Genomic DNA, 12,977 nt, shown 5'->3' with positions numbered 1-12,977 from the left:
GTCATAATAATGAATCATATTCACTATGACAGGATTGTCGTACATAACCCCAATGCAAGTCATCGAGACCTTTATTTTGATACCCCACAAGCCCTTGTGGCCTCACATTGACTTTTAACTTAATCTAGGACTCACGTGACTATCTCATGACTATAACCAGGAAGCAATTTTAAATTGTGCCACGCGATTCCCTTCATCGAGACCTTCATTTTGATACCTCACAAGCCCTAGTGGCATCATACGGACTGTTAACATTATCTATGACTCACGCGACTATCTCATGACTATAACCAGGAAGCAATTTTGAATTTGGCCCACGCGACACCCCTAATCGAGACCTTTATTTTGATACCCTATAAGCCCATGTGGCCTAAATTGACTTTTAACATAATCTATGACTCAAGTGACCATCTTATGACTATAACCAGGAAGCAATTTCGAATTTGTCCCGCGCGACTCCCCTCATCGAGACCTTTATTTTGATACCCCACAAGCCATTGTGGCCTCACATTGACTTTTAATGTATTCTATGACTCACGTAACCATCTCATGACTATAACAAGGAAGCAATTTTTAAATTGCTCCACGCTATTCTACTCATCGAGACCTTTAATGTGATACCTCAAAAGCCTTAGCGGCAACAAGTTGACTTTTAACCCAGTCTATGACTCACGTGACTATCTCATGACTATAAGCAGAAAGCGATTTTTAGGCTACCCCAAGTGACTACCCTCATTGAGACTTTTATTTTGATACCTCACAACCCCCCGTGGCATCATACTGACTTTTAACGTAATCTATGACTCACGTGACTATCTCACGACTATAACCAGGAAGCAATTTTGAATTTGTCCCACACGACTCCCCTCATCGAGACCTTTATTTTGATACCCCTCACATTGACTTTTACGTAATGTATGACTCACGTGACCATCTCGTGACTATAACAAGGAAGCAATTGTCCCACGCGATTCTCCTCATAAAGACCTTTAATATGATACCTCACAAGCATTAGCAGCATCAAGTTGACTTTTAACCCAATCTATGACTCACGTGACTATCTCTTGACTATGACCAGGACGCGATTTTTCATTTTGCCCAAGCGATTCCCCTCATCGAGAATTTTAATTTGATACCACACAAGCCCTAGTGGCGTAAATTTGACTTTTAACCCATTTTGTTAATCACGAGAATATTATCATGACTGTACTTAAAAAGACATTTTTAAATTGTCCCACGTGATTCCCCTCATCGAGACATTTAATTTGGTACCTCACAAGCCCCAGTGACGTCACATTAACTTTTAACCCAATTTGTGAGTCACGTGACTATCTCATGACTAAAACCAGGAAGCAATTTTAATTTGTGCTATATGATTCCGCTCATCGAGCCCTTTAATTCAATACCTTACAAGCCATAGTGACATATCTTTGAATTTTAGCCAATATATTACTCACGTGACTGTCTCATGACTTCAATCAGGAAGCAATTTTTAATGTTTGAACGGGATTCCTCTCATCGAGATCTTTAATTTGATACCTCACAAGGCCTAGTCCCATCACTTTGAGTTTTAACCCAATCTAGGGCTCACGTGACTCTCTCATGACTGAAACCGGGAAGCTATTTTTTATTTGTTCCACGTCCAACCACTTATCCAGACGTTTAATTTGGTACCTCACAAGCCCTTGTGGCATTACTCGGACATTTACCCATTCTGTGACTCACGTGACTATCTCATGACTACAAGCAGGAAGCAATTATTTATTCCTCCCACGTGATTCCCCTTATCGAGACCATTATGTAAAACTTCACAAGTCCTGGTTACATCAGTTTGACTTTTTTCCTAATCAATGGCTAACAAATAATGAATTAAGTACCTATATGAGGTAATTAATTACACAGAACGCGTGTCGCTCGTGGCTAATTTCTGATTAAAAAAGTGAGTTTTGTATGACTAACATCATCAGGGTAACGAGAGGTTGACCCTTTAAACAGCATGTAAACACGCGTTCTCCACACCCAGACGCCAGGGCAAGTCCCGACCATTTTTGCGATTTTCTTCCGTGGGTGGCGCTGTTGAACGGCGCCAGCAGCGCCACCTGTCTGTCACACGTTCGTGCCCGTATTGGTTTTCGAGACTTTCCCTAAAATTTCGATTTAGCGAGCAATTTAAATGCGATAATTCATATCCCTGACACCATCCTTGTATTCAGTATAGTAATTAGGCGAGAATGCTGGATAGTCACGTGACTGATTTATTGCGCAGTTCTTGGGTCGTCTGGTTAAACAATTCACGTAACCTAGTTCATGTAACTTGGATGAGAATGCACTGTGCCCGGGTTTGAGGTAGTTGCCAACTAAATTACAAAGCGCTTTCATGTGTTGCGCACTGCGTGGGTCCTGGATTATATTGGTTGGCGCCTGGATTATATTCACTGGCGCAGGGATTATATTCACTGGCGTTTGGATTATATTGAGCGGGAAATCCTGTAGTTGAAAACTGTGCCCCATGATGAGTAAAGCTCTGTCGTCACCAGCACCATGTCTTCATTATCTTTTCAGATAAGAGAAAACATTGGCTGTGACAGCGCAAACATTGTCTACCTTCTTATATGCTCCATATACCACACCAGTTATTTGGTCAAACTGAGAATCCGTGTAAAATAAGAATCAACAAAAAAAGACCACACACAAAGTCCCTTCCACACCTTTCCCTATCTGAAGATGTAAATATTCTAGGCCAGCCCTCCCACGAATTCACAACTACGGTGCTTCAGTCCAATTTTAAAACGCATTATGACCGTGAAGACCTTGAATCGTACCTTATTTACAAATGTAACACTGTTTAGAGCAGCATAAAAATAAACCAAAGGCCTATTGTATTGCTTTCACTTTCAGGAACCGGAGAAACTTACTGCAGCGAGCAACTGAGAAACATTGTTCTGAAATGGACGTGTCTTTACTTCTTTTCTCTTGTTTTATAAATCTGCGTATAGTGGGCGCTTCGTGAGCGGACCGCAGAAGCAGCAGGTATTCATACCGCCATCTTTGCCATAGGCGCTTCGTGACGTTCTGTCGGTGCCTCCAGCGGCGTGTCAACTCGGAGCTTGTCGACGATGGCTCGAATGGCCCGAGGTTCTGGGGGAGGCACGTGTTCGGCTTGCCGAGCCAGAAGTGAGCCGGTGTTATGGGATGAGGTCCGTCGGCATCCGTAATCAGGTACGTCAAGGGCCGGCTGTTGATAACCGCCTCCACTTCACACAACGTGGTGACCAGTTCCTCAGCTGTCAGGGAGTTGCGTCCAAAGGTACGTCTCAGCGTCTCTTTTGTTATCCGAATCATTCGTTCCCACCAACCGCCCCACCACGGTGCCTTCTCTACGTTGAATTTCCAAATAATGCGCTTTCCGCTGCAGAAATCTTGGAGTGTGGCATCGGTGAGGGAATGGAAGGACTTCGCACAGTGTTTAAAAGCGAGGGCGTTATCGGAGTATACCGTGGCAGGTATTCCGCGGCGACCAATGAAGCGCCTGAAGGCGAGCAAGAAACTTGACGTTGTCATCCCCGTCGTCAATTCCAGGTGTAGAGCCCGCGTGACGCCGCACGAGAATACGGCGACGTATGCTTCGACTTTGGAAGGGTCGTTGGTACGGCAGTACAGAGGACCGCAGAAGTCGACACCCACAATAGAGAACGGGATTGTTTCCGTTATGCGGTCACGCGGTAATGGTGCCGTCGGTGCTGTCTCCGGTGTCAGCCTGCGCCTTCGGCACGGCAAGTACTGGTGGAGGGCTTTCTTCACTGTCTGGCGCCCTCGAATGATCCAATAGCGCTGGCGGATCTCTGTGAGCGTGGCTTCTGTTCCAGCGTGCAATAGGCGCTCGTGGGTTGCCAGAATAAGCAGCCGTGTTAAATCGTTCTTTCCGGGCGCAATGATCGGATGTCGCACTTCGAAAGGCGATTGTAAGCAGTGTAGTCGTCGGCCCACGCGGATAACGCCAGCGGAGTCCAAAAATGGCTGTAGACGAAGCAGTCGGGAAGTCCCCACACCAAGCTGGCTGTTCGATAGAGCTTCCCGGTCTTGGGGGAATGCTACCTGCTGTACCTGGAGAATCCAGTACAGTTCGGCTTCTTGGACTTCGTTAGCAACCAGTGGCCCGGTCATCGACGGACGTTGCGGTAAAGCGTTGTTTACGAAGCGTCGAACCCAGGCCGTCACTCTAAGTAGCCGTGAGTAGCGGCTGTAATCTGAAATTTGGCATAGCGGTTCCGGTGGCGAAGACCCCACCGGACAAGATGACGCCAAGGCTGGTGACGGGTCGACGAAGTCAGCGACTTCCTTTGGCTGGTTCAATAGCCACAGGTTTTCTGTGTGGGTGATCCATGATGGTCCATGCCACCAAAGCTCTGAGGTTTTGAGGACTGTTGCACTTATTCCGCGTGTGATGAGGTCGGCAGGATTGTCCTTGCTGCTGCAATGCCCCCATCTGCATCCCTTGGTTAGGCGCTGGATCTCTTCGACGCGATTTCGGATGAAGGGTGGCCACCGGCTAGGTTCCCCGCATATCCAGTGCAGGACAATCTGGATGTTGTGAAATAAGTGGATATCCTTCTCTCGTACCTCACTATCATCATCAGAAGTATGTTCGAATAAAGGCATCATCGGGAGGGGTCTCCGCGGCTCGTCCCTTTCTCCTCATATTTTGGTATCGTTAACTGTGTTCGATTAAAGGCATCATCGGGAGGGGCTCCGCGGCTCGTCCCTTTCTCCACATATTTTGGTGCCGTGAAGCCGGGGAGAAGGGACCTCCAGAGGTAAGCTACAGCGAGCGTACTTCGCTTCTGTTCGACCGCATCTTCACCTCTGGAGATCGGGAATGAAGCCGCACAGGGAAGAAGCCGATTGGGAAAAGAGCGGGGCAGCCCAAGAAGAAGAAGACGACTGAACGAACCCAGCTGCAAGAGATATCTGCCCGACACAGCACGAGATGTCCGTGAGCACTGACACGACTGATGCGGAGACGACGCCGTCTTCTGCCTTCTGAGCCCGGTCACCAGCTACTACAAGCGACTTGACGCTGGACCGTACCATGGAGGCCCTTCTCGAAAGGCGGCGCATTGTCCGTCAAGACATCACGTCATTCATCGGCTACGTTGAACACCTTCTCCCAATGACACGACCCTCAATAAGTGAGTTGAATGAGCTTGCTACCAAGTTAACAGTACTTCATGATGAACTACGCAAGATCAACCGAGAAGTGGAATATTCTGCAGACAGTGATAATCTGGAGGCCGAGTTTGAAAATGCATTCAACTTTGACTATCTAGTTTTTGTGGCGAAATCCAAGCTTGAACTTACAATTATTGAAACAAAGAAAGCTCGAGAAAACCTAAGGACGTCTATCAAAGATCGAATTCAAGCAGAACATAGGAAACACCGGGAGAATCGGACCAGGTATTTGTAAAGTGACGAATCATCAAATGCGAAGCACACTCATGGAGCGCAAAACGATCAAGGCCGACAGGAAATGAAAGGGAGTTTTCCAGAGATAGCGCAAATGGAAGCCAAGTATGTTGTATTTTCTCCGGAAGAGACTGAATACAAAGAAGGGACCACTACCAATACATTCCTGGAACGAAAGGCAATGATTCCTACCAGGACCGAACTATCGCAAACAAAAGAAACCATGAAGAACTTTCACATGGATGTCCTTATACCAGTTATGTCGCAAGAGAAGCCTTCTTGTGGTGGGGAGACAGTGCTTCTAGTGACCATTGTTGGAGACGCCGATTGCTCTGGCGAAGACAAAATGATAGAGTTGTCATGCCCCGAAGTACTTTGTCCTCCAATGATCAAACATAAGGTGCTGGGAAAGCAGCACATGCGAAAGAAAGAGATTGCAAAAAACAATTGGTCAATGACAGAGGTCCTGAAAAATAGTTGTGCTCATAATTTTCCAAAGTTGGAAAACAATCACCGTTGCCAGCTAACTTTGAGAATACGAGGGAAGCATATTCACCTTCATGCAAGAAGACGCACAGTGAAGCACTGCTCAAAGCGCAGAACTGCAATAGCAGCGAACACTACAAACCGAACCGTGCGCTCTAAAAAGACCCGCAACGAGAGTACGACTCACGTGCACCCTGCTGCTACAAGGAAAAATGACTTGTGGAAACAGAAAGAAATACCTGCAACCCGGACAAGCAAAATACTGCATCAAGGGGCTGCAGTACCTTGGTTCAGAGGTCCACAAAAGCCAAGGAGTTGTTTCCATCGATGGAGGTGAAAGCCGACATGTGTTGAACTCTTTTGACCCACTCGGACATCAAATTAGCTCTCCATGGACTGGACACTTTCTTGGCCACGAACCATACTCATTGTCGCGCGGGGGAGGATGTTGTGAAATAAGTGGATATCCTTCTCTCGTTCCCCACTATCATCATCGTTAACTGTGTTCGATTAAAGGCATCATCGGGAGGGGCTCCGCGGCTCGTCCCTTTCTCCACTTAGTGTACTGTGTGCGTAGTGTACATTGTGCTGTGTCAGTGTACTGCTTGCGTAAAGTTGCCGTACCGTATAGGCACGAATGCACGTAGATTTTCCCATTCTACCCATGTCGTTATTTTATTTTGTTTTTATTAAATATTGTAATATTGTATTGTTTAGCACTGAACAATTGTTATGGGGTAGATAAAACCACTTTTCGTTTTCGGGGGTGTGTTTTTGTGTTTAGTTTGCAGTTGTTATGTGTCTGTATGCGGGTAGGCAAATGAATACGGTCTTGAGTGAATCTCTTCGAGAACTTTATGTGGCACTGTATATCGCCCATTTTGCATGTTTTATTAGACATGTCCACTTATTTTTTAGTATTTATGTGATATAGCTTGAATTATCCTTACTTCGAATTGTATTGTGCTTGCATTGCATTACATTGCTTGTTTGTGTCCGCCTCGTGGACAGATGTCGCATTTTAAGCAGGTAAACGTTTCCGCGATTTCACTTCATGTAAATTTACGTGTCTTTTTGGGCTTTCTTTGAACCTCTTTAGTCCCCACTTTCCCCCACACCGTTCCCCCCACCCCTCCCACCAAAAAACTCCCCTCTATTGTATCAATCCCCCTCCACCTTCCTTTTTTTCTTGTTAGCGCTCGCACTGGGCGTCCGTAATTTACTCTAGCTCTCCCACCATTATCTCCTAACAAGTAAATTTCTCCTGATCCTTTGCGTAGTTCAGTATTTTAGAAACTTCTATACCGTGATACCTACATGTGGCAGCAATGTGTTAAAAAAATAGCGGCAGGTTCATTACCAGGTAGCTGCCGCCTGAAGCAGGGCAAGAAACAAGCAGGAAACGAAGCCCTCCTTAGCCCTCATGTTCTCGCCTTCACGTGGTGACTTCAGTGGCATGCAATGTATTTCTGTCATCCTAAAGTCTCACCTGATTTCATTAGGCCGCCTTTCCCCTAAATTCCCCGACACCACTCCGAGGCCCTTTTCTCCCACCCCTTGCGTGCTGGGTCTTGGTACGCTTCTGTGTCGCGTAGAGCCAACGTGTTGCTTGGTACGTCCTCTTGTTTCGCCCTCAACTGAAACGTATTTAAACCCAATCGCTCTGCACTATTTGTATCTTTAATAAAGACCGGCCCCCCGTCAAACGTTAGCATAATTATTGTCATGTTTTTCAATGTGAATTCTCCATCGCGCAGTTAACATTGTAGCCAGGAACCTTTTTTTAACTATACAGATATATATATCTATATGCATTGATATTTATATTTATAGAAAAAGAGTTGGCAGTCAAGAAAATTTCGGAAAGCAAAGGGGAGGATGTGGTGGATCATTGAAACAGATGGAGAATTTGGAAAGAAAAAAAAAGTGGTGGAAAAATTCCCGCCAGGTGAGATCCGAACCCACGACATCCAGAAAATTGATCTGGGGCGACAACCACTTACGCTACCTTGGTGGTGATTTTTCCATCCACTTTCTGGGGTAATTATATTAAGGTATTTTTGATTCCTCGGCTTCTGGGCGGTAGCCAGCACCACTCGGACTACTCGGGGTGAAGGGGCCTTCTTTGTAACCCCAGGGCCCTGCCTCGAGTGTCTACGACATGTCGAGGTGGTCCACGAGCGTTGAACTCTCTTAAACTCCCTATGGCACCCAGAAAGAAAGTGGACAAAAAATGTCCGCAAGGTGGGAACCGAACCCACGACCTCCAGAATACCGGTCGTGGGTTCGGATCCAATTTGGCACGAATTTTTTCTCCACTTTCTTTCTTTCCACAATCTTTATCTGTTTCAATGACCCACAACATTCTCCCCTTTGTTTCCAAGATTTTCTTGACTGCCAACCATTATTTCGGTCTTATTCAACGAGCCCCTCATTTATATATATATATATATATATATATATATATATATATATATATATATATATATATAAATATATAAATATATAAATATATATATATAATTATACATATATATATATATTGTGAGCACGTTCTGTGCATCGCGTCCTGTTTAAAGTGACCGGGTCGTACAAAGCTTTCTAATAAACGTCCTCCTGCACCTATCCCTCAAGGCCCTCTCAAGTGATTGAGGTCGACCTCGATCCTATCCTCTACGCCTTCCGCTCGCACCCCTGGAGCTCCGTTCCAGTTGACGTTTACTGGCACCAGCCAGGCATCGTGAAGCCGAGAGCAACTTCCGGTTCTGCAGTTGCACCTCCGGCGTTTGCTGTGACTACCTGCCAGCGTGGCCCACCGTTTTTCTACGGGCTCAACCGCTGGGTTGATACCGCCAAGCTCTAGAACGTATCTTTTTTCCAAAAAGAAGCGGCAGAAACATGGTATTTCTATATTCTAGCCGACATTGATGACTGCGCTAGCTTTGCCAAGAAGCTGCGTAAGGGCTTCGCCTCTCCAGCCAATCGTCTGGACGCGGCGAAAAGGAATCTTTCTGGTCGTATTGACCACCCTGAAGAGACGTATGCCCCATACACCGAGGGTGTCGTTGCCCTCTGTCGCCACGTTGACGATAACATGCCAGAGGCCGACAAGGTACTGCACCTTCTCAAAGGCGTTTGTCACCCCGTTGCCATCCTTGCCTTTGCCAGCGTTTGGCACCCCTGATGGACTATATAGGTTTAATGTAATGCCCTTTGGCTATGTAACACTCCTGCAACTTTCCAGCGATTGATCGATGTTGTTCTCTGGGCTGTTAAATGGGAAACGTGTCTGTGTTATCTCGATGATATCGTTATTTTCTCTTTAACCTTTCCTGAGCACTTTAAACGGCTGGATGACGTACTAAGATGCCTTGCCAATGCTGGCCTCAGCTCAACACCAAAAAGTGCCGTTTGGCCTAAAGAACCATAAAATCTCTCGGACATGTCGTTAGCCACGACGGGATTCGGCCCGACCCAGGCACGATTGCTGCTGTGGTTATCTTCCAACAGCCCTGGCAGCTAAAATCTGTGCGTAGCTTTCTTGGCCTGGCGTCTTACTTTCGGCGCTTTGTCCAAAATTTCGCCTCCATAGCTTCGCCCCTCATCGCACACCTTAACTCTGGAGCTCCCTTCGTCTGGACACATGATTATTAAGCATCTTTCCAATAGCTAAACACCAAACTGGCCTCTCGGCGGGTCCTCTGCCATTTTCACGAGTCCAGACCTGCAGTTCTACACTCGCATGCCAGTGGCCACGGACTTGGCGCTGTTCTACTGCAGTCGGATGGCAAAGATCGAAAGCACGGTATTTCTTACGCCAGTCATTTCCTAAGTACTGCTGACCAACATTACACCATCACTGAAGAGGAGTGTCGCTGTGGCTTGGGTCGTCCAGAAATATCGATCATACTTTACGGATGCCCCTTCGCAGTACTGACTGACCACCATGCGGTATGCTGGTTGCAGACACTGAAAAAATTATCAGGGTGCCTCAGACGCTGCGTTCTCCGACTTAAGGAGTATGATTTTATCGTCACTTACAAGTCCGGGAAAAAGCACCTCGACGCGGACCCACTTTCTCGGTGCCCTTTTGAGTCGTCTACGACTTCCGCGTCATCGTCACCGGCTACCGCCCTCCCTATCGCACCCGTCAACAACACGCATTTATTGACGGCCTATCTCATTTGCCTACTCTTCAACGAGCAGACACATACCGCCACAAGATAATCGACTGGCTTACCGGCACAATACAACCACCGAACAGTCGGGCGCGTCGGCAGCTTCTGCCCTTTACGTTTTTTTTGCATGGTATTTTGTACCATTCAAACGACCACTCGTCGGGCAACTGATAGGTCCCTGTTCTACCGCGCGCTATTCTACACCAGATATTAGAATCCCTTCAAGACGATGCTTCAGCGGGTCACCTAGGCTTCCACAAAACTTACGACCTCGCCCGCTCCCGTTTCTTCTGGCCTGGCCTCTCTACCTACGTTGCCCGCTACATCGCTTCATGCCCATCTTGCCAGCAGCAGAAAAACCCACATCTCCTCCTGCCGGACGTCTGCAGCCGCTCCGTTGCCCTTCACAGCCCTACCACACTATTGGCATTGATCCCTACGAACCTTTGCCTTACACGGCTGCGGCTTACGGTGGACTATAACAGCCGTAGACCGTTAACCCCGTTACGCGGAAACAGCGCCCATTCGCTCTGATTGTGCAGCCGAGGTAGCCGACTTCTTCTTGCGTGCCATAGTATTGCGCCATGGCACGCCCCGTGTTCTTTTGAGCGATCGCGACAAGACGTTTCTCTCCAGCACTGTTGAAGAACTCTGTGCTGCAAACAGAGTTCATAAGAACACTTTCACTTACCATCCGCAGACGAACGGTCTGACTGAACGTTTCCACCAGCCTGTTTCTGAAATGATTTTTATTTAGATTCGGCCTTATCACACCAACAGGAACGCAATACTTCCATTCGTTACTTTTGCAAACAACACTGCAGTACCAAAGACTACCGGTTGCTCTCCCTTCTTGCTCGTCTACGGCCGCGATCCCTCATTCATGCTGGACGCTAGTGTCTTAAGTGCTCCTATGTATGGCTCCAGCCCGTTACACGAGGAGTTCATCTCCCGCCTCAACACCTGCCAACGGCTTGCTAGCCTCAACACGGAAGCCAGCTAACGCGATCGCAAGGACCGCAACGACGCCAGTCACTGCACCATCCGCTTCAGTCCTGGTGACGAGGTGCAACTGTGAACGTCCACATGCAAACCTGAGCTGCGCGAAAAAATATCTTTACCGTTTTACAGGCCCGTACACCACCTTAGAAAAACTTCGCCCGTGAACGACTGCGTCACACTGTGCAGTGCTCCTGTGGATCCTCGCTAGCGTGGGACAAACATATTGCACGTCTCACGACGCAAGCCTTTAGTGCGTCAATCCTCTTCACTCCCGCGGCCAAGAAGCGCCCTTCACAAGGAGGGGGAAATTGTGAACCCGTTCTGACCGTCCTCACACTGACGCATGCCACCAAACAGGAGATTGTCCGTTGCATTGACTCGCTGACTATCTTCTTTACAATCACTCCCCCGATGAAGAGCAGCCATCCTGGCTGCCTAGGGGCACGATTAGACGAGGGGGTCGTAGTAAGGCTTCAGGCGTTGCACATGGACTGTCTCTTTTCCACGTCGGCGTTGGTCGGGTGAAGGCTGTACTTTGCTCGACAAGGTAATTAACGGGCGAGGTACGCTCCAGGACCCGGTATGGGCCGTGATAGTTAGAGAGAAACTTACTGCATTGTCCAGAAGGTGTGGATGGTACCCACAGCCACACCAGTGAACCGGGGGAGAAAGACACATCTGGGAGGTCCTTGTCATGGCGATTCTTTTGCATGAATTGATCGTCGGATGTAAATGAGCGGGCAAGTTGACGGCATTCTTCGGCATAAGAGGATACTTCAGACACAGTCGAATACTCAGCGGCGTCAGCTCTGTACGGGAGAATGGTGTCAAGGGGGCGAGTCGGTTCGCGGCCGTACAGAATTAAAAACGGCGAGAAGCCGGTAGTAGACTGCGTCGCGGTATTGTATGCGGACGTGACAATTGGAGGACTGAGTCCCAGTTAGTATGGTCTGAAGAAACGTACATGGCGAGCATATCACCAAGAGGGCGATTAAATCTCTCGGTGAGACCATTGGTCTGCGGGTGATATGCCGTGCAGGTCCGATGAACAATGCGGCATTCAGTAAGGAGAGCTTCAACAACTTCGGACAGGAAAACGCGGCCTCTATCGCATAGTAATTCTTCAGGGGCACCATGGCGAAGCATGAAGCGATGTGAAATAAAAGAAGCCACGTCCCGTGCTGTGGCAGCCGGTAATGCGGCCGTCTCGGCGTAGCGTGTGAGATGGTCAATGGCGACAATGACCCACCGGTTACCGGCAGCGGTACAAGGCAGTGGGCCGTACAAGTGAATGCCCATACGATCGAAGGGGCGCTCTGGGCAAGGCAAGGGCTGTAATGGGCCGGCCTGATGATGAGGCGGCGACTTGCGGCGCTGACAGTCAGGGCATGAGCGGACGATTTTGCAGACGAAGCTGTACATCCCGCGCCAATAGTAGCGTAGATGGAGGCGCTGGTACGTTCTCAGCACGCCGGCATGAGCGCATTGGGCGTCGTTATGGAAGAAAGCGCTAAAAGTGGAACGCAAGTGGCGAGGTATGACTAGTAGCCACTTGCGGCCTCTGGGGACGTAACTGCGGCGGTAAAGCAGGCCATCGGGGATGGAAAAGTGAGAGGCCTGTCGGCGAAGTGCCCTGGACATGGGAGCAGTAGCTTGGTTGGAAAGATATGACAGGATGGAAGCTATCCAGGGGTCCTTGCGCTGCTTGCTGACCATGTCCTCCAACAAGGGGGCGTTCAGGTTGCCATCCGACTCGTCGAGCGAAGCACTATGAACGGATAGAGGAGAACGTGATAGGGCGTCGGCGTCGTGATGTTTGCGGCTGGAGCGGTAGACGATGTTAACGTC

The sequence above is a fragment of the Haemaphysalis longicornis genome, unplaced genomic scaffold (genome assembly GCF_048455015.1).
Source record: "Haemaphysalis longicornis isolate Haplotype H1 unplaced genomic scaffold, Haemaphysalis longicornis Haplotype H1 scaffold_11, whole genome shotgun sequence".
In the NCBI taxonomy this organism is placed as follows: domain Eukaryota; kingdom Metazoa; phylum Arthropoda; class Arachnida; order Ixodida; family Ixodidae; genus Haemaphysalis; species Haemaphysalis longicornis.
The sequence above is the reverse complement of the archived record's forward strand: the minus strand, read 5'-3'. Positions refer to the sequence as shown.